The sequence below is a fragment of the Choloepus didactylus genome, chromosome 10, assembly GCF_015220235.1.
Source record: "Choloepus didactylus isolate mChoDid1 chromosome 10, mChoDid1.pri, whole genome shotgun sequence".
Classification (NCBI taxonomy): domain Eukaryota; kingdom Metazoa; phylum Chordata; class Mammalia; order Pilosa; family Megalonychidae; genus Choloepus; species Choloepus didactylus.
The window spans coordinates 51,597,477-51,625,282 of record NC_051316.1 but is presented as its reverse complement, the minus strand read 5'-3'; the positions used below and the strand labels follow the sequence as shown (position 1 = coordinate 51,625,282).

Here is a 27,806-nt window from a genome sequence, read left to right as displayed (position 1 = left end):
CCAGGGGCATGTGCTTGCTGGACTCCAGTCTGCATAGAATCCGAAGAGTACCTCTGAACCACGAGGTATTACAAGTTGTGCTGTTTAAACGGTTGTTCCAGACAGCAGGTTGCTGTGCTAACATTGATCACAGACGGAAGCCATTCGTCTATCTCCCTACTGCCGGAAACAGCCAGACCATGTTAAAACCAAATAACCAAGGCTAAGGGTGAGGCAAGTTACAGGATTCGGGGTTGATTTCAAATCCCAGTTCAACCAATTTTGTGTTTTCAATTTCCCTTACTCTTGGGCTTAAGATTACGGGAAAAAACTAGCAGGATGCTGTTTCAGGCAGGTCTAAGTTAACCCACCCCTCGACGTCTTTCGTTGAGGGGGACCGCCATGCATTTTCTCATACTCCGAGAGGAAGATATCTTGCTTCTTATTAACGCTTACTCCCAGCCCTGTAGGTAGGGAGTGAAGACCGCGTCTCTTCGCTCTGGAGTGAGGGCCGGACGTGCTCGAACTGTTACCTCTACTCGTCACGCCGCGGCGGGACCGCGGGAGACCCGCCCGCTGCCCACACGCGCCAGGCTCGCCTCCTCTAAGATGGCGGAGGAGGCAGCGCACTCACGCCCCGCCACCCACCCTTTTTGGAGTCGTAGCCTCAGGAAGAGGACGCAGGCAAGAGCATGGAAGGCAGGAGGTCGAAGGCGGCTCAGTCCCTCTAGTCCAACGCGGGCTCCGGAGGCCTCAAGCGCTCACGCCCGCCATAAGGTAAGAAGCTGCTACTACCACCGACACCACCAGCAACTCCACAGCGAGAAAAAGCGGTATATCCGGGCCTCAGTGCCTGCCCCGCCCCGGAAATGGCGTTTCGGACGGGGGCGGGGGCCGGAGCTGCTCTTCAAAAAGCATTCTTTCCCCGCCATAGCTTGTCTCGGCACAAAGTGTCTGGGATCGCCCTCACGCTATCCCCACCTCCCCCCTCCCCCGTATTAGCCGTTACCCTCTCGCGACTCTTGGGTTTCTTTGCACAAAGCTGCCTGTTGGGACGAGCAGCTCGCGTTTCACGGAGTGAAAGTCCTCGCACCTCGCCCGCGCGTGTAGTAGCGTTCCTCCGAGAAGACTCTTCGTGACCTCAGCCCCGCCAAGTCTAAGCGAATATCCTCTGAACTATTCCTCGGAACCCGAACTCGAGCCAGTCCCCGAAACCGGGACCCAGTAACTTGTCAGTCACGGTGCGCTGAGCCCACCTCTTCCGGCGGCTTCGCCCGGCCCGCCTCCTCCCCTCTTCCCTCCCCCACCCCTCCCCGTGCGAGTGTCTCCCTCTCCCTCTCGCTCCCTCTCTCTCTCCCTCTCTCTCTCTTTTGTGAGTTATAGCAACCGTTGCCTTGTGAATCAAGCGCCATAGTCACCGTAGTCCTGGCGACTGTTACCCATCAACAACAACTACTCCTCTCCTCCTCCTCCTCCTCCTCCTCTTCCTCCTCCTCCCCACCACCACCATCTCCATCACCCACCAACAACACCACAATAATCCACAGCCAAGGTGAATATTCTTCGGTCTCTACATGTGTGTGGGAGCGTGTGGATGCGTGTGAACGCGTGTGTCCGTGCGTGTGTTCGTGTGTGCGAGCTGAGTGTGGCTGTGCGGGGGTCTCACTCCTGACACCCGGGGCTGCCGCTGCGGCGCTGCTGCCGAGGGGCTCGGTCCCCGGGGCTTGTTTACAATGGACCCTGCGCGCCGCGACTGGGTCGGGGGTGTGGGCGCCGCGCAGCCAGCCCGCCGGCCCCGGCCCTCCGCTCGCCGCACTTCAGGGATGGAGCGGGCTCTTGGGGGGCTGCTAGCCGAGCGGGAGAGGGAGCCACAGTTTCCCGATGCGGATGGTGGAGCTTTCCCTTGGGTCTGGTCTGAGGAGGAGGGTCAGGTGAAGAGAGAAGGATTTTTTTCCCTTTAATTTTCTTCTTTTTCAAAGCTGCTTGTTTTCTGCTTCTTTCCAAACCGAAATAGACAACAAAGTGCAAGGGGAGGGGACCCAAGAGGTGGTGTGTTGTTGGTGTTGTTGTTCACTTGTGGGGCCTTGTTATGGGTTTTGTTATTTTTATCCTCGTACATTGGTGAACTTTTCCCACCTTCTATTCCCCTTCGTTTTTGCCCCTCTTTGCCTGGTACTAAATGGGCCGCTCTTCTTTCACCATCATCAGCTTCACGGTTTTCTTTTTTCTTTTAAAACTGTGTTTTCTTTGTGCTGCAAACAGTCTTAATATCCATTCAGCACTCTTCCCTCCCCCTCTTTCTTCTCCCCCCACACCCCTAGCATACACGTTGAAACCGGGGGCCTCTTCTCTGGGCTCTTTGCTGCTGCATTGGGAAGGAGAATTTTTTTTTGTTGTTGAAGACTCTTTTTTTTTAGTGTGTGTGTGTGTGTGTGTGTGCGTGCCCCTGTGATTTAAACCGGATGCAGGGCATCTGTGATACTTCGGTTAGTAGTTATTGACAGTGCTTTATCCTTCATGTGGAGATGGGAGGGGTAGTAGTGAGGTTCCATTTCACTTTGATGAACCTCTCTCTACAGTGGAGTGTTAACAGTTTTCATTGTGGGTATGAGACTTTGTGTATGATAAACAGGGAAAGGACATAGGAAAGCCTTGTGGGAACTCAGTTTATAATGTTATTTGTGACAGTTATAGTACTTTAAAAGGTTTTTTTTTTTCATCTTCTCTGTTCCTTTTCCTTTGAGAGTTGAAATTGAAGTCAAGTTGTTCATAAAGAATGTATGAAGCTTCTCAACTTGAAACGTGTGTATATTTCACTTTCTTTGTGGTTGTTAAGATCTAGACATGCGTGTACTTAGCATATTCTTTTTATTTACTTTTTGGCTTTTCTTTGGACAATGGTTTAAACTTGCTCAGGAGAGAGAACTTTTTTTTAAGTCTTTCTTTTTAAGATTTAGTTTTCTCTGATTTGCGTACTTAGCCCTGAAGTAGCATATTTCATGGTTAGAGTTAACCCAGTTTTACGGAGTCCCTAAATTTGTTCATTTTGAAGTCTTAACTTTTAATCAATTATCAGTAAAGAGTTTTGATAATGAGTGTGTGCTAAAACAGATAGAATGTACTATTATAGTTGCACATATATGAGTTCCTAATTTGGGATTTAAAAATACTGATTTAAATAGTATTCTTTCAGGAAACATACTGATTTAACTGACACTGCAGCCTGTGAGTAATGTGACAGTATTAATTATTCTTGAGATTGCCAGTGAGCAGGTTGGGTATTTGTAATGCTATTAAGGCTAATATTTTGTAAAATAAGAGTTGGGGTTTTAAGAAACTTTTCCCCTTTCAATTCATTTTCTTGTGAATGCTATTTTAAATGAAGATAATATTTTGTCCTGAAAGAAGTCCTTTTCAGAGGAGTCCCATTTCCTTTATATTTATTCATCCCTTCCCCAACCCGAGTTCCATGCAAATCTCTAATACTAACTTGTATTTTTTTCTTCTGTTCAGATGAGTGTCAAATGCCTGAACACTTTTGGATGGTGAAGCTCCTGGCTCTTATAAACTCCGAAGTTAATAGGAGTTTTGCTGTCTTAAGACAGTTTTAGATCTTATGCCGTTTACTTTTCAAAAGATTTTTTTGTTGAGTAGATTATATCCTATAATTTTATGGTTTGATTTATTTATTTGCAGTGTCTAAGAAATTTAAGGGGGCATTTCACTCATTATACATACCAGGTTTTCTGTAAATTTAGATTTTCATTCAAATCAGATAGTAGAACTTAAATTGAATTCTATTACTTACCATTTTAAAAGCATGTATATATGGATAAAAGTTGTTCTTGGAGATGCTGTGAGCTGAAGTAAGTGGCATTATTCATATGGATTGATTAAATAATAACCAGAAATACTTACAAATGTTAATTTAAAAGTTAAACACAATGTTAAATACTTAGTATTTAGGTTCTCAAATAAAAGGTTTATAGACTAATAAGTTTAATATACTTTCATCCTAAACAAAGTGTTTATTCTTTCTTTGATATTTTTTCTAGCAGGAACTGTATTATATACTTGTATTCTCTTATATTCTCAGTTTTTAGATTAAAGGGAGTTTAAAAGTGACCATGCTGGAAACTAAGTCTATTAAATGGGAGTCACTTATAACTTGTTTTGTATAGCTGAATGAATATCTGTGATTCAATGTATGTCATAATGTCTATCTCAATCTTTATAGATTGCTTTGCCTAAGAATTACTTTAAATGATATAGGTATAGTTATGTAATGCATTTGCAAGAAATATAATAATCTAAAATGCATTCTTAACAGTTTTTGCATCAAGCTACAGTGTTTCTTTAAATGGGGTGGTTATGCCTAATTTTAAAAATACTATATTATTCCTTGAGCATTCAAATGGACTTGTACTCTACTTTGGTACTCAAATAAAAGGTTTATAGACTATTAAGTTTAACATACTTTAATAATAAAAAAAATTTTACCCTAAACAAATTTAATGTAAATTTTTTTACTGTTAAAAATTAGCAATTAAAAAAGAATAAATCAAACCAAGATAGGCATAATATTTTTATTTCAATACTGATATGTGTTACTTTTTGGTAACATTTTTCATTATTCTTGAGAAAGTTGCCATTGTGTGTGCTTTCCTCTAAACTTCCAACTGAAAAAATCAGTAGGTGGACTATATGATGTTGCTTTTCACATTTTAAAGTGTGTTTGTGTGTGTTTGAAAGTGTGTATACGGCATCAGATGTGTGGGAAGAGTTAAAAAAAAAAAAAACTTTGTTGGACAATCTAGTAAGAATGTTTCTTTGTTCTTGATATCTATAGTGGTGAATATGTTACAAGAAATGAGAATACACCAAGAAGTAAACTTTTAAATTGTGAAGAGTCTGCTAGTTATTTTGTTTTTACACTGAGCTTTGGCTAAAAGTCCTCCATTTGCTCTCAATTCCTTTAAAAACTCTTGGTTTTCTTAACTTAATTACTGTCCTTTAACTTTATTTGGTATATGCTGTGAGAGGCAAAACAGATTTTAAATTCCTCTTTGTTCACAGGTGCATAGTGTTCCCATATTTTGGAAATCCAAAATTAAATGAAAATGACTAGATCTAGCTTGTTAGGCACAGATGGCTGCTTTAAACAGGTGTCACTTTCATTTCTAGTGCTTTATGTTGGGACTTCCAGTGGTTCACAAAAGGGTTGTCTAAAGCAGGTGGTGGCATCCTTTCCTTTTGTTGTCAGTAAAATCTGCTTTTAGAGTTAATTATTTTTCTAGGAAAAGGGGCTTTTTTTTTTTTTTTTAAAGTAAAAGTTCTGAGCTATTCAAGTCAAGATTCAGAGCTAAAATAACCTGATTCTCTGAATATCATTCTATTTTCAAGATGTATGAATTATATGTCATCATATAAATTATAGGTCGTCACTAAACACCAATTCTTATTAGTAATGGCAAATTTCCTTTGAATACAGAAAATCGCTCAGAAGCAATTTACACTCTCATGGAATAAGTCACATTTAATTGATGCAAAAAGGCAAGGCAGATTTGAATAAAGTGAAATTTGGTTAACAGGACAAGTAACTTTTACCATTCCCATCTTCAGTTACAGAATTTTTTTTCACTGCTTTATTTTAATTTGACTGTTATATGTGGAAAATGGGAATTATTTTTGTTGTTTTAATATTTTAAATATTTTCAAACTAGCATTCTTCTGACCTACTTCAATTGCTGATATAAAGTTTTTAGTGGTCTTTTAAAATGAAAGTTGTTTTTGAGTATTAATGTACTGGAGTAAATAAAACAGTAATAAACCTATTAATCCATAAGGTTCATTTTTGCTCTATGATTCTCTTCCTTTTGTGAGAATTTTATATGTCTTATAACAGATGCAGCAGAGGGTGCTGTGCTGTTTGCAACATGAGATATTATCACAAAGAATGTGGACTGATTAGAACTTTCATTTAAATAAAAATTTTCATTATATATGCATTCATGCTTATAATAGCCTTATTTCAGTGGAGTTTAAAATTTAATGTAGCACCTTAATTGGCAGTTTCATGTCAAAGCCTGTCTCTCTTTTATACTGATATAATATATATTAGCACAAAACGTTAACAATATCAAGATTGATATCTTTGACATAGTCTGAATGTCAACATTAGTCCTAAAGGCACCTATGTTTACCATCTTCTTAAGCAGGTATTTCAAATTCTATCCCAAAAATATAGTTTAACTTGAGAATCATACTTTTTTGCCAGTATGGCTTTGTAATCCATGGGTTTGATGTTGTTGGTACATCTGAATATATTGTGCATTTTTATCAGGGTAATAAAATCAATAATAATAGCAATATCAAAAACTACTTAGAGAACTCAGTCCCCACTTCATGTTGTTGGATAATTTGGTTTGGTTATTCAGTTTGACTTTCTTATCTTAAAAATTTTAGACTCTCAGCCTTACTCTGTGCCAAACATTTCTAAACTGGGAATGGTCATATATGCTTGCCGTAACTAAATATTTATTCAGTGAAAGGATTTTTAGGACTATTGAATCCAATCTTTTTGGCTCCTTTTTGCATCATTAGCATTCTTTCCAAGCAGTATATTCTGTGAAAGTCAAAGACTGAAACAGTGATATTTGGTATCTTACTCAAGTAGGCTTAGACAGATATAGTTTCACAGTAACATTATGGAAACTTTCTTGTCCTAATGAGGCATTCATCCTTACTATTAACCCATATTTAACTACAATCAGCTATTGTGATATTTTCTTAAAAGTAACTTCATATTGAGTTATAGTATTTCAAGTGTTGTAATGCCATAGAGAATCCAAAACATCAATGGAAAATAATATTTTTAAATACTAGTCTTACTAAAATGGTATAGGGATTTTTCTTTAAAAAAAATTCCTGGTTTTCTAATGTAATCCTACAGTTTACCAGTTTTAGCTTATGTCACTAAGATTTTAAAATTTATTATATGGCATGTTGTATTGTTTAAAAACCTTTTTCTTTGAAGTTTTATATTCATATCAGAGGACAAGATATACTTAATGAAAACGAATCAGTTAAAAACTTGAATTATATTTAGATTATCCATAAATAGATATGCGTTTTGTTTTTTAAATATATGGATGTTATAGGTATATTGGTTAAGAACACAAGCTTTGAAGTCAGATTCCAGGTAAGTGTGTTATCTTGGATAAGTAATTTACCTTCACCGAGACTTGGTTTTCTTATCTGAAAAATAGGATAAACCCATGCCTTTATGGGGTTTTGTGAGGATTAAAGTAGATAATTCATGTAATGTGCTGTACACAGAATACATGCTCAATGCATGTTGGCTTTTATTACTTGAGAATACTGAGAAGGTATTTCTTCTAATCTTTTTGCTCCCCAAGAATCATTTTAGTATATTCTTCTGACCACTTCCTTTCCAAATGAACCCTAAGTTTTGAAGGACTTTTTTCCCACTCATTAAATAATTATTCATTCTTCCCCTCTTTTTGAGTAAATCGAAGACATGAAGCTATCAATCAGGTTTGGATTACCATTTGAGACCAGTCTTGTTATCACATAGAGTGTTAGCCCAAAGTTACGTTTTAGTATTACTCTGTGGCCTTATTATGGGTAATGAAAAACCAAAAATAATGGGCTATTAACTACTTTTGCAAAACTGTTTGTCCAAGGATCTCAGACTAAGAACTAATGATGCAACATTTCATAAACTCTTACACCTTCCTATTGTCCATTTTCATTGTCCAATTTATGTTTTCTTTTTCGTATCTGCTCCATGTGAATAAGTTTGAAAACATTTTGAACCTTATTTATAATCTTTATACTAAATGTTGACCTTGATATATAGTGAGAACAGTATACAGCCTAGTTAGGTGTGTGAAGATGAGTTCATCCAGAAATTTGTCTACAATTTTGTGATGCACTGTGTAAATGATTATTGTTTAACTAAGGATAGAAAAATATGTGAAGTCACCACTCATGTACCTGCAGCAATAAATAATTTTCGAATAATTTGCAAACTCCAATCTTGAGTTTTTTAAGGGTACCTTGGGATGTTATCCAGCATAACATACATCATGAAAGTAGAAAAACATAATTGTTGGCTCCTTTCCTTCAGTTGTTAAAGATGTTTAAACAAGTGTTTTCAGGTTGGCTGCTTTAAAGTTGCTATTCAGTAATTGGCTATATTTCTATTTTTTATGAGCATTTTTATTTTAGAGTGATCTAAATAGCCCTCAACTTTCTCAAATTGGAAATATGATTTATACATTCCAAATGAAAATTGACTTTAGTCTATGGGTCATCTTTTTGCTGAAGCATTGCATATTTTGCAGGCTTTTTCCTGTCTCCCTCATCTTACCCATTCCCTTCCTCCCCATTAGTGTTTAATTAATTATATGACCCCTTTACATAATTACCCCAACATATAAATTAGGCTGACTGCCAGCTCAGCCATCTCCTCTGCTTCCTTTCTCCAATGTATTTGACATAACATTCTTGAAGGAATATTTAGGAAAAGGCTAGGAAATGTGACTTAGGTGGTGAAGTTATACGTTATTGTTACCATTTCCAGACATCTATTTCTTTGAATTTCTATCCATCTGCCTGCCCTCTTGAACAAATAACTATCCCTGTGATGAAACCCAAGCATGTTTTCCATCCAGAAGGTTTTCTTCCTGCTTCTGGCTGGGTACTGGCCTCTGACTAAGCACCTTAGTGTTAATTCTCTAGTCTAGCCCACAGACAATGTGATTGTAAGTTCACATTTGCCTGCCTGTTGCTGGCTCTTAATTCCTGGAGTTTTCTCTCTCACTTTTTTTTTTTTTGAATTAGAAGTAGTGGTGCCCAGTCAGTACTGCTTGCTTTTGTTTTACAGTGTCTGGACAAGACAACTAGAGGTTCCTGATTCTTCTGGTTTAGACCAATATCGGTAGAGGATAATAGAAGCTGGGCCTAGGAAAACTTAAGACAGCAAGGCAGCTGGCCTGAAAATAAAAGAGCAGTCTGTCACTAACTGTAAAATCTTAAGCTAGTCACTTAAATTCTCTGAGCTTAGTCACTTAAATTCTCTGAGCTTCTCTTATCTGTAACGTGAAACAATAGGGTTGTATTATCTCTAAAGCCTTTCCGACACTAATAGTCTGTGATTCTGTGGCAAGATTGATACTGGGGAAAGGGAAACATGCTAATAACACGGAGCCAGAAATTGATGTTTCCTTTACTGATGGTCTCAAAAGCTGTAATGTTCCTTGCTTGTTACTTCTTCAGATGAAAATAAGAAAGAAAGAAAACTCAGAGCCTAGGTCTAGAGTAATGGCCATACCTTTGGCAAAGTTTCAGAAGGTCCCACCATTTCATTGGCCTCGGTAGGGAGCTGTGGCCAGGTACCCTGATTCCTCACCCACATATGATTTGGGTCTCACAGCTTGAGGTTATGCGTAAATCACCTCTGTACATGTGCGCCAAACAAGTGTCTTGATGGGGCTCCTGCCTGTTGCTCCCAAATGAGATATTTAAAACAGGACATAATCTTCCAAGTATCTAGATATGCAATTAAAAGGCAGGGCAGGGAGAAAGAGATGGGGAGAGAGAAAGAGGGGAAAGCTTTCATCAGAAACAATCAAAATTAATTTTGGTTTTTATCTCTTTTTTCAACATTTCTTCCCCAGTCATTAAAGCCCTGACTTTTTCCTCCTTGATGCTATTCAGCTGCATTTTGTAAAGAGTTAAAATCCTCTCTAGGAGTCTGGCAAGTTCTGATGGCCTTTGGATTACTCTGGGGTCCTGCTCTGGGAAGCATTGCCATCATCTACACTTGTATTCTTTTATATTTTTCCCATGGTAATAATCGCTGCTTTTTTTTCTGAGTTGTTTATATTTAGATCAGTTATTTTTATTCAGGTTTGGTAGCAGAGATTTTGTTGTGTGGTTTGGTCAAGAAGTATGCATCTTCATAAAATTTTACTTTAATGTTAATTTGGTAAGTAGACTAATCATTAGTTTAGAGTATGGCTGGCTAGGAGAGAAAGCATTTTTGCATTAGTTCAGGACAAGGTATATATTCTGCTATAGCTCAGCTCTTTTAGCAGCTTGATAGGAGAGTGTATAAAAGATTAACTAGTTTGGAATTATTGTTGCTCTTTGTAATTATTTTAGAATGCTATTTTTTACTGAATAAAATAAGCATCTTCAAGTTTCTGAACTACATTTCAGATTTGAATGCTTCATAGCATTCATACATTTTAGTGTAATAACCATCATCCTTAAAATGTATCTGAGACTCTAATCTCTTTTCAACAGAGTAATCTTAATGTGCAGAACCACTTTAGAAACTTTGCTTGTCTGTTAAGTTTCTCTTTGATGCTTTATTCATATGGTTGGGGTTGGGAGGATTGCTGGTAAGAGACTTGAAGAAACATAACATGTAGAAATTATATCTCTTTTCCATTGTTAGATACCAGTGCATTGCATATTTTTTCCAGTTTATTCTCTTGGACTGTGAAGTTTTGGTGTTGGTGGTGGTGGTGGGGGTTCAGATTGAGAACTGGGGCATGGGGAGGGACGAGACAAAAGCCACTCATTTTCCCCAGCATTTCTTCCAGAAATTTCTTTCCTTTTCTGCTGCAGATCAATGCAGAGTATGTATATTCTATGGGAAGAGGTATGCTTTTACTTTGTTTCTGTCATTGATTCCTTTTCTCCTGAAGACAGACTGAGTGTGGATGTCTTTCCTTTAGTACATTAATGGATGTGCAATAATATCCTCATTTGAGGAGTCTTTATTGTGATTAAGTCATGCACAGATTTAGAAAGGTAAAAATAAAAGAAAGGAGTAATGAGGAACTCTAGTTCATGTGCCAGATGTGGAAGTGATGCCTTAAATCCACCTCTCTGCATTTTGCTTTGGACAGATGGTCTTGAATGTGTTTGTATGTATGTATGTGTGTGTGTATATATATGTATATACGTATATAGAAACCAAGTTTTTCTCCTGTTCCTATTTATGTTGCCATTTTGAAGAACCAAAGTGTGCAATCTGTCAAATTAGGCTTTCACTGATGGGCATCTGACTATATCTGATGTCAGTCTTAGAGATGAGTTTTAATGAAGTGTTAGCTTAAGGGCCATTAATAAAAAACACATGAAAGATATATTAAGTGATCTGAAAATTACCCTTACCACTTAAAGGTGCAATATGTATTTTGACATGCCCCAGTGTAAACCCAACATGAAAAATTAATACACAGAAGCCAAATAAATGTAAAGATTCTTCGTTTTACATCATAATCTAGTTGCATATTTCTAAAGTGCATTTAAAAACGTTTTGTTTAAAAAAGTCACTTTACATATTTTTAGGTGTACTTATGTTAAGAAAAACAAAATTTAGTTTGGATATGTTAGACATTTACAAAGTCATTTTAATGTATATTTTGCCTGGAGCTTTAGAACTTCTATCAAAACCATTTTTGCTCACTAGTTTTTGCATTACACTTATCTTGGAACAATATTGAAGCATTTAGTGTTCCCACCCTAGTCCTGTTTTCTTTAAAGAGGTTAAAGTTAGGGAAAAGTTTTGATTTAAGTTCTTTGGATGACCTTTGTGTGCTTTTGGGAATAATTTTTAATAGTGCCTCACATCATATGATATTTAGAGGCTACCTTTAGTTAAGAAAGGCTATGAATGCTAAAGTCAAGTTAAATTATAGTTAAACAAAAAAATTGTAGTTCATTCCAATTATAGTAAGTTAAGAAATTGTACTGCTGGGTTAACATTTGATCTGTTCCTTTATTTTTAGAAGTCTGATGAGTTTTGAAACTTAAAACCTCTGAAATAATGTTGAATGAGTAGAGCTGAATAATAGATACGGATTTATATTTCAGCCAAGTGAGAGTCATGGCTTGGAAGTGAGGTGGGATTTTTTTTTTTTTTTAAATCTTTGAAGTTGGAAGATGTCTTTTAATGTTTTGTTTGTTTTGGCATGTTTAAGCATTTACTGGGGTTGGTAGAAATGCATGTGACCATGGACCAGAGATACAGATCAGAGGAAGTCATTCAGTGCTCCTCATACTCCACTCCTGATACTTAACCTCCAGTCCTGGTACCCTTAAAAAAGGCTTCTCTCTTGGATAATATTAAGACTCTCCATTAAAGTGTGTTTTTGTTAATTTCCATGATGGTCTAGAATTTCCCAAATCCTATAGCAGAGTCTTTTGTGATGTATTCTTTATATATGAGCTTTGGAAGAAGTTCCTGTTTACCATTTGGTTCATAAACCTTAGAAAGAAGGCCAATAGGTGACACACCATGCTGAGAAGAATACCTTAATCTGAAGGAATGGGGTAAGAATGAGTGTGATTAGGGGCAGGGTCAGACAATTGGAAAAACTAGAGTGTGAACAGTGATAATACAAAATTGAGAAAAGGAAGCTCATTTTTGGAGCTGTGTAAGAAACTCAGTTTGCCGAATTCAGCATATTTAATAATATTGCTACTACTATTAATGGCAATCTTTCTAATAATTGATTTAAAAACATTCTAGCAGAGACATAGGAGATAATTGAATGCATTAGTCTATAAGCCTTTAGTTTTAAATCATTGCCCTTTAGCTTTCCATTTGAATGAAGAATTAAAAGATTTAAATCAGTGTGTATTTAGTGCCCGTAACATTTTGACTAATTTAGGAATCCTGAGATGACTCAGCTTTCCATTGAATTTTAAGGAGTATTTTGAGAAAAGAGAGAGAAATGAGGTATTAAATGCAAATGTACATATTCCTAGCTATGTGGACTTATTTTTTTAAGGTTGGACATTGTAGAAGGCTACAAAAGTGACAGGTAACATTTGAGAATCAGTGAGGATAAAATAGAAGAGTAGGAATTAGATGAAATTGGTGGAAAAATGAATGAATAATGGAATTGGCTGAAATTAATGGACAATTTAGAAATAAAAAAGAAGGTAAGGAGGATAAATCAAAGAGATAATTTGTTGGATGAGCAATCATTTTTTTCAGGGCTACTTTTATTTTAACTAATACAGAGAGCTGATAAAAAGATTAGTTTCTTTATGGGCACCACATTTTTTTGTTGTTGTTGAAGATATTTACAGTAAGGCTCTGGGACCTTTGACTTACTATGTGGGGTTTAGCTAATATTAAATATCATAAATAGAAAAACAGTAAGTTGAAGATGTTGCATTTCAGTTATCTTGTAATTATTGTATTGTTATAAAATAATACAATATTAGTATATAAAATATACAAAATTAATATTTTTGATTGGGATATGATTAGTTTATTTGATAGATGTATCTAAAGCAGTATACATCTAAGAAGGCAATATATAGTGGAAAACTGTGTACTATAAATCTATATAGTCTTAAAAACTTTCAAATTTTGGAGCATTTAAAACTTGTTTTAATGTAATGAACCCCTATTTACACAGCACACAGGTTTAACAATTAGTGGCTTCTCTGTAAAGCTATATAAGTTGAAATAGTTTGTTTATTGATTTTAACTTGAATCCTTTATCTTATGTTGCATTGAAAAAATTTAAACCTGATGTTAAGAACAGACTCAATGTAGACTTGTAATAATGCTTACATTATGTTTAAGACAAAAATATTTAAAATTGATTTATCTTCTTTTTTCCTCTTGGCACAACATTTCTAAATCAGGAAACTTGTTCTCAGTTGCTGGTCAAGTCTTTTGTTTAATAATTCCAAGCTTTCTCTAATTGAAACCTGACCTATCATTAAAAGAGGGAGCAAGTGAAAGGATAGTAGCCCATGTTTGCAGAACACAGGAAAAAAAATGTCTTGAAATGTATCCCTTACAGGTGAAATGTGGTTAATCTTTTTTAAATCATTGTTTTAACTTGTTTGTGGGTAAATTTGGGTAAATAGTTAGGAGCTGTTTTGTAAGTCGATAGTGGAAGAAAACCAGCTGGTTCCTGGAATAGTCCCTTCAAAGTTAGCTATCTGGTTAGTGGAACATACCATGATTGTTTGTAATAAAACATAGAGATCCATTGGTGGAAGCTAAAAAAAAAAATAATAATAGCCTGTTCTGATAACTCACAACATCATTCAATGTAATTTAATATTTTCTGATTCGCTATCTTCAGGGAGTGAGGCAGTTCCCCTAGTTTTTTGTTTGACTGAGGCCAGACAGGTATGAAAGAAGCTCATTTTCTAATGCTAAAGTCTATTGGAAAAAATCTATTCATGTTGGAAGTTATCCTGCAATGAGCAGATGAGTATGTATACCAAATAGTGATTAATGATACTATCACAAACTAAACAAAATTTAGACCTAAATCTCTTTACTTAAAAGCTGATGTTTTCTTGTTTGAATCCAAATAAATTCTTAAAGCATGAGAAATACATTATATTAAATAGGGCCTGCAATTTTTAGTTTATATGACTTTAGTTGCTAAACTTCTCTGATCCAGAAGTTTCAATAGAAAGTTTCGTTATTCAATAGACTTAAAATATCTGGTGCCAGTCTTTTAAAATCTCTCTACTGCAGAGTAATAGCTATGACACTGAATAAGAAAGTGGTACAAAATAACCAAAGTGAGGCACTAATTAGTGATATTGTCCCATAACTAAACTACCATTCCTTTTTTCAAAGGGTTATATTTAATTCTTTCTGACATTAGGAAACATCTAAGTTAAGGTAATCCTGCATATTAGATTTTCACACATTTAAGGTTCCCCAAAGTAGAAGATGTAATATGTGCAAGAGAAAACTGGTAAAAAGCTTAATCAACCAAACAATGTTTGAGCAAAACTTAAATGTGTAATTCTGCAAAACAAAAGATAATGGAATATACATGTCGATTTTGTAATATTTATTGAATATTTTTGTTAGGAATTTAGTGAAATATCAATTTAAATGTTATTTGTAATTTTTTCTGTGATTTTACTTAGAACAAAAGTATAATTTAATTTTGCTTTTTATTTATTTATATTTAATATAGTATCAGTAGAAGCACAGGCAATGTATTTTAGTGTTTAAAAGGTTTTTTTAAAAAATATGACTACCCACTGCATTTATGTTATATAACTTAAAAACTGATCATTTTCAATGTGAGAATAATAATATTGGTCTACTTATTCTGTATTGGAGCACCTCTCCAGTTGCAAACAATTTAATGCTCTAATTTGGAAGAACACTGTCTCTTCATGTGTAAAGGAAAGCTTACTCCAGGAATTAACCCATATTTCGGAACTTGGCCCTGTATGAATAGCAGCTAAACTTTTGTGTCTGGAGATGGCACTTCAAACCCCCCTATGATGACTGTCTTCCTTTCTCAAGGACTCAACTTCAGCCTTTCTCTGTCTCTACTTACTCCTCTACTGCCATATTGCTCTGCCTCTTCACTGTGTCTGGTCCAGCCCAGTTAACCAAAAGGGGCAGTCAGGAGGCTAGAGTAGAGATTGAAGAGGTGAAAAGATTTGTCACTAGAATTACACATGCTTCCAAATGGCACAAATATATAGGATCCAGTAGAGATATAATTAGGATGTTTTATTTTAGAATCAGAATTTTTAAGTTGGAACAGACTTTGGAGGTTATATAGTTTGCCTTCCATCTCTCCCCTACTTGTTTTAAAGACAAGAGAACTGAGTTCAAGTGATTTGCACAATGACATATAACATTTATCAGAGCTGGGGCTGTGGAAGCCTAGGCTCCTGACTTCCTGACCGGTGTTCTTGTGCTATATCATAGCTAGTGCAAAACCTTTCTTAAAGGCAAACAGCTCGTATATGCTGCAACATTTAGTGTTCAGAATAATGGTTTATTTCATCTATGATTTTGAACACCATATTTTTTCTAGAAACAGCAAATTAAAGTTTTCTAATTCTGCATTCAAAGTTTAAATATTTTAATATTTTTATTATTTCTAACTAGGGTGTTTGGTATATGGATCATTATTTAATTGCTTTGTGAGAATGACATTTTGAGATAACTGTCCGAAGCCATAAACAGCCTGGATATTAAGGGAAGTGTCAAAGTTGCTAGATTTATTTTGAAAGAGAAATACTACCTTTTTATCCCTAACATGTATTTCCCCTTGCTGGGTGGCAGTGATGTATGTTATAATCAATATATTAGTGAAAGTAATTATCAGTGCTGGCATGTACCTCTTTACTTTTTTGAGGGTGAGGGTGATTCTAACCATTCTAAAAATTGTTGTATAAATCTGTTTAATTATGAATTATTGAAATGGAAACATTTATTCCTGTATGTCACTGTCTTGCTGAACAAAAGTAAAATACTGGCAGTTGAGGTAGGTGGAACAAGCTGAGACTTGCCTGGCTGGGGTTTAAAGATGTTTTAGCACTCTTAAATAAGAGTGAACCAACCGAATGAATATATGAAGGGACTCTCCTTTATTCGATAGCAAGCAGAAGCAATACCATCAGCCATGCTATAATATATGACTTCTTATTTTCTTAATCTGAGTTTTGAGAAGGATATGTTGTTTACTGATTAACAGTATGAGATTTTGGCAGGAGTAAGTAAGTATCAAGATTTTGTTTTATTGTCCCCTACTTCCCCTCCCTCTTCTCTCTCTCTTTTTCAGAAGTGAACCTATGAGGTCAGATTTGAACTTAGTTTTGGTATTCTGCTTTATGATAAAAATGAACAATTTGAGTAGTAAGACAGTTAATTATTTTAAATTGTCCATCTAAAAAAGATCAAGAATGGTAAACAACTGAACTTTTCCAGTGGTAATCCGATGCTCTAGCCAGACTCATTTGTGATACCAAATCTGAAAGGATGCATTTATATAAAACAGAAGTAGGTTTCCTACAGGGGAAAAACCATTTGTCATTTGCTCTTAACAAGTTAAATCCCCACAGACAAACCTTTCTTGTAAAACTGTTCCCTTTGGATTTATCCTCACCTTCAATAAAAAAGGAGATATGATAAACAAAGGTATGATGAAATATTAGTTAGCTCTTGCATTTTTGTCTAAAAGTTCCTTATTCTTGTTCATGATTTTATTTTTTAATTTAATACTGCTGTTTAGTTTGAATTAAAAGAGTCTCAATACAGTGCATTAAATTAATTTTGCTTTCTGCTAATTGAAAAAAGCTTTTTATGGAAGGGGGGATTTAAATAAATTACTTTTAGGCTTAACTATATTCTTGATCTGCTGACATAACTACTGGCCCATGAAATAGAACAGAAAATACAAATATTAAGACTGTCTATGTCAGATGGAAAGAGAGCACTAAATATTTGCAAGTCTTAAAAACAGATTTGAATACAGGTGATGACTTCTAAGATTCATTTACCAAAGAATCTAAATACTAGACTATTATGTTTGTTAATAGAAAGAGGAAGAATCTAAAGTATGGAATGTGATCTTAATATCTTGTGAATTAATAATTAGATAAATTTTAAATAATTTCTAAATGTAGATTAATAGAATCTAAAAAGAGATTCTTTGGATTTTTTCAAATAGCTCTGAGTTTTATATTTCTCTGGGTCAGAATCTTCAGGATTCCTTATTATATCATTCTTATGTGACAGATTTATTTAAGAAATGTTTATTGAGTGCCATGTTGTGCCACATGACTACCATAGGCTTTACTGTTAGGAAGCCTACAGTTTAGTATACTTTTGAAGCTCTTCACAACTACATTTTCAGACTTATATTTCACCACTCTGCGATGTGATCTCTTTTCTGGCCAGCCTGGCTTATGGCATTATGTTACTCGTTGAGAACTTTAACTTTGGAATCAACAACCCTGGGTTTGAATTCCAGGTTGGCCACTAACTAGCAGTGTAACCTTGGGCAAATTACTTAAACTTTCTTGAAATAGGACTAATACTACCTACTTTAAAAGATTGTTACAAGGATTACATTAGATGACATAAGCGAAACACTTCTGTGCTTGACATTTAAGTGCCCAATAAATAGCAATTGCCTTTACTACTCTTATTTTCTCCTGAATTCTGCCTTGTCCTTTCTTTTCTCTAAAATTTGGTTATCCTTTAGTAGAATGTTCCCCACCCTACTAATAGTCATCTCTCCTAAAGTTTAGACTTAAAGTATTCCCTAACTTAATGGGCTCAATTCTAATAAATTTCTTATTGTCCCTGCAACTGATTTGCAATTGTGACTTGGATTTTTGTTCCTTTGTAAATGTTTAATCTTTTCAAATTGTTGGTAAGCTTCCTGAGGGCAGAAGACTACATAATAGGTTTTTTTTTGTTTGTTTTTGTTTTTTTAACTTAGCACAAGACACCATGCCCTTTTCCCAATAGAGGCAATCAATGGATAATTGTTAATTAAACCTCAGATTGTTCATTTTATCCCTAACCAAATTAGAGAGCACATTTAATCATTTTATAATTTTGTCTCTAGCCTCAATTTTATAATAAATATTGGAATAATGCGATTTTAATTTTCTGAATGGATTTACTTTTTTAAAACAGAATTTAATGGCACGAATTCATGAATTTTGGGTATTGCTTCAAATATAGTGTCATCCAGCAGTCAATTGAATTTGGACTGACGTTAATCAACGTCTCTTTCTTTTACCTTTTCAAATGATGTTTTGTCACCCAACTCTGTGTGTGTGTGTGTGTGTATGTGTGTGTGAATTTCATATATATATATATATGAATCTCTTATAGATACATGAAATTCAAGTAGTTGCCTGAACTGTATGGGAAAACTAATTTCTTAGTTTCAGATATTGGGGAGTGCCTTTTTCCTATTTCCTAGTTGTAGCAGGATGTGGAAATTCTTGCTCCTCAGTATGGGAGAGGCATGTGGGGCATTATGGGAACTTAGCTTTTTGAGGGACTATTCTGAATACCTCAAAGCTCTTGAGTTTCTCCTTTTGCTACCTGCTACGTCACTGTACTCTCTGGGGCGTCAAAATACAGGATCAGGACTTAAGTTCCAGGGTTACACCAAAGCAACTAGGGGTATCAGGATGTAATTATTATAGTAGCAATATCCAAGGTTACATTTGTGATATTCCACTAAAGGTTGCATTATGGAAAACTTGGGTTATCTGTTTTTATGACGTCTACTGAGACTTCACCCTTAAAAACATGTTTTTTATATGGAGCTATCATTCATAAATCTATTGAGTCCCCTTTTGAATCAGTGTATTTTCATTCTGTGCCATCTTTGAGGTGATGAGTTTGGTGAATTTACTACCAACTGTGAAGTAAGCTTAACCTCTTTCCAGTCTCAAGGACTGCTCCTCAATTTCTATAACAAGTTTGGGTGTACAAGCTCATTTTCATTTTTACATTCATTCATTCATTGAGCAAATATTTGTGCATACACTATGGTCCAAGCAGTGAGTTACTTTGGAGGATACAACAATAAACAAATCCAAACAAACCTCTGCCCTTGAGGAGCGCACATTCTAACAACTGGGGATGAGGGAAATGAAAATGAGAAAATGAGTTTGTATTATAGCTGATGGTTATAAGTGCTGTGGAGAAGAATAAAGCAGAAAGGGGGAGGGGTTATGGATAGTGGGTGATGAGGGTGGAGTGGCTTGCAATTTAAAATAGGGTGCTTAGGAAGACCTCACAGAACAGATAAGATTTGAACAAAGACCTAAGGGAGATAAGTTTGGGATGTTTCTTCAAGTGTGGTTTTATCTTTTTTATAATATTGATGTCTTAATTGATCTAGCCTTCCTTCCATACCAGAGAGTTCTGATTTTTCACATCTGTCCTCACACAGTACTTTTCTTTCTCCCTTTCTCTTTGCCCTGAATATACAGCCTTTTCATTTATATTTTGAGGTGATTGACCAAAACTATGGTTTTCTATAAGGAAGCATATGGGATGTGTTTTTGATGGGACCCTTTCAAAAAATACTTTTAGTTAGGTTTTTTTTAAATTTTTTTTGTTTGTTTGCTTTTTTTGAGGGAGAGGATGCGTTCAATTCTTTAAGTCCATTCTACCTGCTTTTACATTGGAGGTTCTTCAGAAACACTTATCACTGAAATGTATCCTAAAAAATTGGACACAAGTTACACATGAAGTATTAAAAATAAAAATCACAGTTAATAGGCAAATAGAAGTTAGAAGTAGCGAGACCACTAGTTTGGTTGATTATACATTCAGTTTGCCGATATGGCTAATTTAAATTGGAGAAAGAATCTTTACTCCTGGTGGCTTCTATGACCCCAGTGCACTTAAATGACTTAAAAGAAGTGAAATTAGAATGTCATTGTTTGCATAGCCTACATACATTTATCATCAAGTCATCTTTGATCATGGATTTATGAATTGAATTTATTTGTAAAATCTTGTATATGCAAAAAGACATAAATGAAAGGTTATTTAGATGAAAGTTACTATTGGAGGCAAATTGCCTTGAATTCTGTTATTTTGACAAATAGATTGCCATGCTGATATATTTAGAATGGGATTTTCAGTGTACTAATGTCAAAATCATATTTTCCATTTCAGTTCAGTGCCAAATATTGAGCATTATGTGCCTGTCATCCATTATGAAATGTACAATTTGACAGTATTTGAGGCTCTTGTACTTTATTGGAATGCTTCAAAACTGGCACAAAATATTTTAACATTTAATTTAAGAAAGTAGAAATTGTGAAACCTTAAAAAAAGACTCACTGTGTTTTAACTTATATAATTATATATACAATATTTATTTCTTATCCTTGTTTCCATCCTTAAAGGCCAGTTAAATTATTATACTTGCAGATATGCCAGGCATCTATGTTTGAAGGAAGTCAGCTGTGCCCACAATTTAGCAAACTGTGGGCCAGTGTCTATTGAACTGAGTACCTGCTTATTTCAGACATTAAAAAAAAAAAAAAAAAAGAAGCTGGATTTAGTATCACCTCTTGTTTGTACCACCACTATGTTTATGAAAAAAATGAAGACTTTGGAGAGCTTTGAGTGTACTTAATCTCATATTTCCCCTTAACTTTTTAATGAGGAAAATTTTAAACATATACGAAAATAAGCATGATGAAATAATGAAAAAAATTCCTATTTATCCATTACTCTATTATCACAGTTAACTTGCGGTCTGTCTTGTTTCAACTGTATCCTTTCACTCCCTACTCACTCAATTATAATTTCCTTCATTTCTAACTATGGAAAGAGACCCAGTCCAGCTGAGTCAGGGTTAGTACCCTGACTTCATTCAGTTCATTGGTTTACTTTACCATGTTGAGTCGTCTCCCCTGTGGATGGAGGGATGGATGGAAAAAAAAAAACATGTTTAGTTTCCAGATGTGTCATTTAAAATTTTGTATGGTGAATTTTGTATTTCTGATCTCAGATTTTTAGTTGAAATTAATAATCTTTCAAATTTAGTATAGAACTCCACAGACGCTTTGCTAATATCCTGTAACATTTACTTCTTTATTAAGTTGATCTTTTATATTTTCTAAAGATTTTCTGTGTACTTTACTTTTCCCTAAAAAATTGTGAAATACGTATTTGTGAGTCTTTTGACATTTATAATGTGATACAACTGAAATTATTCTTTGGCTTTATGGCATATTACTTCAAGATATCTTTTTCAGCATCCTCAATTATGCATTTAAAAAAAGATCCAATACTGTTTTTTCCAAAGTTTTTAAATCTATAAAGATGAATAGTAATAAATAGTGGAAGTGGTTTCTAATTTATGAAGTTTTTAAAATGTTTTTAAAATATCGCTGTCCTAATCAGTTTTTAATATCATATTCCTTTAAAAATTTTTCAAAAAAAATAAGTATAAACATCCTTTGCACATTAATTTGACATTAGTTAAATAAGTGATAGAAATAATTTGAAGAAAAATATGTTAGGAAATATTCTGTCAGGACAAAGGAGAAATTATGTTACATTTATGACTGTCATAATAAGATTTTTAAATCTTTATTATTGGTAAGATGTGAGGACTAATAAAAAAAATTCTAACCTGTAAGTCATTGCTTACCAACCCTGATTATGTGATGTATCAGAAAGTCTACAATTCTTGATAAAAACTTTATGAAATTAATTTCATTCTCTTCAACAACATTAAGGATCTTTTATTTTCATTTTTTAAACTCTGTCAAGGTATATTGTATCAATCCACATGAAGAATATAACTTAAATTTATAAAAAGCAATTAATTAGCTAATTAAAATCCCTTTATGTAATCTGTAATGCTTTCTGGTTTTCCATATTCACCAGAAGTTTTTCTGGTGGAAATTACAAAATTTAGAAATTGTTTTCTTTTTTTTCTTGCAATTTTATTGAGATATAGTCACATACCATGCAATCATCCAAAGTGTACAGTTGTTCACAGTGTCATCAGATAGTTGTACATTCATCACCACAGTCAATTTTTGAACATTTTCATTACTTATATCTCTCTTCTTCAGTTCGGCATCTGTAGGGCCCTTCCCTCGTCTATACCCTCCTCCAGAGTTCTGAACAAGTCAGGGTTATCCCTCTTTTTTGCTGACTATCTGGGGAGACGTTTTCGCTGGCTTTTTACATCAACATGTTGATTACGTCACTCCCCTCATTTTTTTAAAAGAAAGGTTGGTATGTAGAACTGAATCAAATATGATAGGATATTTTGGATATTTTGAGAATCCAAAAAACTGGAATTTACAGCTATAAAAGAGGCTTAATTCCATGGGTGAATAAAGTAATCCCTGTAGCTGCATATGGCTTATGATTTCTGTTAAGGATGCCTCACTTTAGATTGTGACGATGTAGCTTTGGAGACACAAGGGCCCAATGAACACCATCAGGCATTCTCAACATTTTCAGTATGGGATATCCACCCCTACCAGTTTTATTTTTGCCCCATTGCCTTTTAGTTAATAGTGTCTGACAGGATCCTAAGTATTAATGTAGTGTGTTTATAACTTTGATTCTTCCATTATTATTTATTCACTTGACTAGTAATTGACCAAGTTTTAATTAAATGATTTGGAAGTTAACAGATTTGTCTGTCACACAGCTTGTGAATCATAAATGCCCAAGTAGAATCTGACTTTAATAACTTTATTGACATCCATGGGTGTGTGTGTGTGTGAGGTGCACGTTTTAACATTTTTTTCTTGTTTGGAAAAAATATATCAATTTTAATTACTTTAAAAAATGTTTTCTATACATTATGCCCTGACACTTTGGAATTAAGTTAAAGTTCTCTTATCCCAAATGAGAACTGAAACTATTTAAATTTTTTGTAAAATTAAATGTAAAATTCAAGTTACTATTGACTTGGTTGTTACGTCCACTGACATCTCTGCATCTTTTAAGAACTTTTTTCCCTGAGTTGTTCCATGCCATCTTAAGCAAGTAAGGATGGATCAAGGAAAATAAGATTATTGAATATAAAAATTTCATGTGTTCTTTTTTCTTTTCCTCCTCATCTCTAAAATTAATCCCCATGTTTCTTTCTTCAAATATTCTTTCAATAATTACTTTCTAATGCATTCTTGTCTCTCTTTGAGATCCTTTCTTCAGCCCCTTTTCTCCCACTGGATTTGCTCTGTTCTGCTCTATGTGGTTTTACTTATGGGCTCTTTCAGTTATCATCCTTCTTAGCCAACCCAATCTCTTCCTGGATCACACAAAATTCTTCAGGCAGATGTTGGTTTTGCACCTCTCAGCCTGCTCCAGCTCTCCTTTATTATTGGGTTTTTTTCTTTCTTTTTTTGGATATTTCCACATTCCTCTGTTGCTCCTCAGTACTTTTTGAAAAATACTTAATTTCCTTTACTCTGCTTCCTATACTGTTTAATGACAAGAGAAATGAAAGCAACTAGTGAAGGATAGATAACAATGGCTATTTAAAAAAGACTGCAGTATTGCAATTGACAGATTATATTAGGTGCTCTCAGCTCAGAGTAGTTAGATAGGATTGCTAATGTTGTCATGAATATAGAGAAAATACTCCCTGACTTAAAAAAAAAAAAATATATATATATATACAGATATATATCTGTGTGTGTGTGTGTGTGTGTATTTAACTTTCAAAGTTTCAGGCATGTTAATATAGCTAAAATATCCTCGGAACATTCTAGATAGATTTTTATACTTAAGATTATTGTTAAATCATATATTATTTTTATTTTTCTGTAGGACTTTGGTATTCTGTGATAGGAGACCAACTTCATTTTTTTTCCTCTTCAGTTACTTTATGAAAAAGGCCTACCATAAATAAGTAGATAAAAGTAAACACAATTTCGTCTTTTAAAGGAGGTAGAAATCCTCCCTTAACTTCTGCCCACTTTTCAAATTCCATCTGTTTCACAAAATTTTAGTTTAGATAAAATCTACTGTCCTTTTCTTCTCATTTACATTAAACTAATGCTATCTAACTGCAGAGAATTTATGTGAATAATTACTGAGCATGTAATTTGTTACAGTTTGTATATGATTGGATAGAATAGGTTTTAGTCTTAATATCAAATGACTGTTGACCAAAATGGATGAACCAGAAAAATAAAGAATCATATGTTTTTATAATAAATGCAATTTAGAATTTCTTCAGTTTTTCAGTGATTCTTTTTTTGGGGGAAGGGGTGTTTTTTGGTGTTACTGAAAACTTCATGACTTCTGGGTTCCTAGATTTAATTTGTTTTTCTATTAGAGTGTATATGAGAGATTGCTTTTTTTAAAAACTCAAAGTTGAAGGTAGTTTTGAGTGTACCACCTTTTATCCTGAAACTTTCTCAGTTCATTTATGTACATTATAACCTTTTAGGAAATTGTATGGAAATAAGAATTTGTGAATGCTATGTGGTATAATTGAAATGTAGGTCATAATCTGTTCTTTGTTTGTTTTACCAAATTAGTTAGGGATTCTGAGGATACATTTTGAATATTTGTGTATGTTTAGCATTTTGTCCCTTTGTTAGAAATCTCTCAGTGTGACTTGTTTTAATAGGATGTGTCTTGTATTGTGGGCCAATCACTCTTGAAAAGTATTAAGCCCTTTAAACATACTGGCCAGACACATAGAGGGAAGCCTACAGGTTTATTAGCCCTCCTTAGCCTGAAAGCACAGCATACCCTTTTAGGTTGCACAGCAACAGACTCCTAGCAACCATAATAGATTGAATTTCTAAGAGTGACCAGGCCGGATATAATAATAAAGCAAGAGGTACAAACAGTTGTCATGGTTTTCTTTTCACAGTGAGCTAGTTTGATTTGAGCAAGCTTAGCTTTTCAAAAATGGGCAAACTTTTTATAAAACTACTACTGTTTGTGCACAGGGATTCTAGTGTTAAAATAGCAATCAATAACAGGACCAAATTTTAAAAGCTACTAGTTAAAAAAAATAGTATGCTCAAAATAAAACGAATTATCATGCAAGAAGTTTTCAGGGGAGTTTTTTTTTTTTAAGAGTTTTTATTGTAAAATTTAAGTTGAGCTATAGCAAAATAGCCATGAATGTATTTTTTTAAAATAAAAAATTATAATATTTGCATTTTCTTTCTCTTCGGGTTCTTCTATTCTTTATTTTAATTTTCCAGTAACTGCTTTTAATTTTGTATATGCAATTTAAGTGGATGTTTATGTAAAACTGATGATTATAGCAGACTTAAACTTTATTTAAGAAAACAGGCCATTTAAACTGTATATAAATAACATTTTTGAAATTATGAAGTAATAACTAATAGAGCAGAGAATTTATTTTATAAAAAAGAATAAAAGTAGTAAAATATGCAGTCATCCATAGTGACAGTAAAAGGGTCTGTGTTATTGTACCGTAACTGTCCACATTTCTCATGTGTATTCTTTAGTAGGTGTTTGTTAATGTAGCCATGAAAAGATTAATTCAGATATATTCACAACCTGAAATAGGATACCTCCATCAGAAGAAACAGATCCTCATATAGCTGCTTGACTTGGGAGTGGAACTACAGTCTTTGACAGCAATAAGCTGTAAATATACACACACGCTAATACCCTTGATTTGTTCATCTTTTATGTCAGCATTTGGAAAAGATTGTTAAAGTGGCAGTTATAGTAAAGACTGGCAATTACAGTAAAGAGCAAAAATTAGGTATTTGTGACCTATTATATTTCATTAAAAGACTTCCTTATTAAAATGGCACCGCTTACTCTGATTACTTTGACAGCTGCCCTAAACAGATTAGGAAATACACAGCTTCAGATAAAGGTAAAATCAACCTCTTAGAGCAAGCAAATGGCATAGAACAGATGGTAATAAATAAATGGTATAGTATAAACTATTCTTTTAAACAATAAATTTGCTTTTGGTAGAGATGTTTATTGATGATTAAGTGATGTGCTCTTTTGCATCCTTTTAATAATAGCTTATCCACAGAGGCATTTTCCCATTGAGATATTTTAATATACCCACCTGTAATACTAGCTTCCTAGCCAGAGGATCTTATTATGAGGCGTAGATCCAGGGATCCATGTGGCATCAGTAGAGAAGCTTTTTTTCTGCTAAGTATTTACAATTCAATGTAAATACTACCTTTACCAGGCAGGACTTGAACTTTAAAAAGTTTCACCACTAACTTATCAATTTCTTAAATATTTTTAATGTTCTTTGTCTCCTAATAATCCAACAGAGAGAGCAACAGTGAGTTTAATACTTGAATTCACAACATTGAACTGTCTGCTTTTCTAGAGAAAAATTAATGTGGCTCTTGATACTCTAAATGCTATTTTTGAAGTTATTTTTACTGCTGCTTACTTTGTTCCATTATATTTTACAGTGACTGTACATCACTTTATAGAATCAATTATTCTGTATTGTAGTTTAGCAGTTAAATAGCCCGACCTATTATGCACTGTAATGATTCATCCTTATCTTCTACTTCCTGAGGTACGGGATATGCCCTGTGTATGTCAGTCTGTATATCCAATCCCAGCTCACACTTGAAGATGTACCACAGGTTCAGTATGAGGCAGATGTGTGAGAAGATTACTTCCCTCAGCTAATCTTGAATATAGATTCCTGACAAAACTGTGACAGTATTAATAGAAGGCTGTTGTAGTACTTGCATGGTACCGAAAAATTTCTGCAAAGATCAAAACTATGCTGTGTGACACACACTTATGCCAATTCCACACACAAAAATATCCATGACTACTTATTATGTCTTAGCTTAAAAAATAAAAAATACCTCATGCATATTGCATGAGCTGTGTCAGGTTGCAAAATTGTTAGGGAAAAAATTGAGTCTTAGTCTTTTGAGTAAGACAGACCCGAGTTCAAATCCTGTTCTCCGTTATTTGGTAGCCAACTATCCTCAAACAAACTTCCTAACAACTTTGATTGCAGATTCCCTGTGTGGAAATGAGGATGTCACCTATCCAGTGGGGCTCTGAAATGAAAGATAAAATGAGATAAGTGTGTATAGAGAGCTTTGCATGGTATCCTAGTATCAGCACTAAACTGTGGTAACCTAGTTGTTGGCCTGTTTGTCGTAGGATGTGAGGAGGATTTTTGCAGGATGAGAGAGTGACAGCTGAAGATAGTAACTTGGAACTGGATTTAATCAGAAACAATCAGAACTGTTTTCATAGAGAGATGTTGTGCAGTGTATATTAAGTAATCTTCAGTATTGGTCGGTAGGAATTCTTACTTAGAGTAAACTGTAATAAAGTGACCCCTCTTGTTCACAGATTCAGTCTTGGGGCAGGATCTTTAAAGATTTCAAGAGCAATAATTGATAGGAAAAATGTGCACCAATAGATAAAATACTTATTACCCTATACAAAGGGTGGGATTTAAAAAATAGAGCAAATTTATTTTAGTATATATGTATGGTGAGTTTTGTATTACTTA

At 34.6% G+C, this 27,806-nt stretch overlaps 1 protein-coding gene across 6 annotated transcripts in view; it reads left to right on the top strand.

Moving 5' to 3' along the window:
- The first annotated feature begins 596 nt into the window (after positions 1–596).
- Positions 597–27,806, top strand: part of RFX3 (regulatory factor X3) — a 364,760-nt gene continuing 337,550 nt past the window's right edge. For 2 of the 6 annotated variants that reach the window (XM_037798629.1, XM_037798626.1), the window contains exon 1: positions 1,322–1,531. The gene's annotated coding sequence lies outside the window, so the exon portion shown is untranslated. Of the gene's footprint in view, positions 757–1,320; positions 1,532–27,806 lie in introns of those variants that run through there. The other 4 variants (XM_037798628.1, XM_037798630.1, XM_037798627.1 and 1 more) reach the window with 3 other exon arrangements.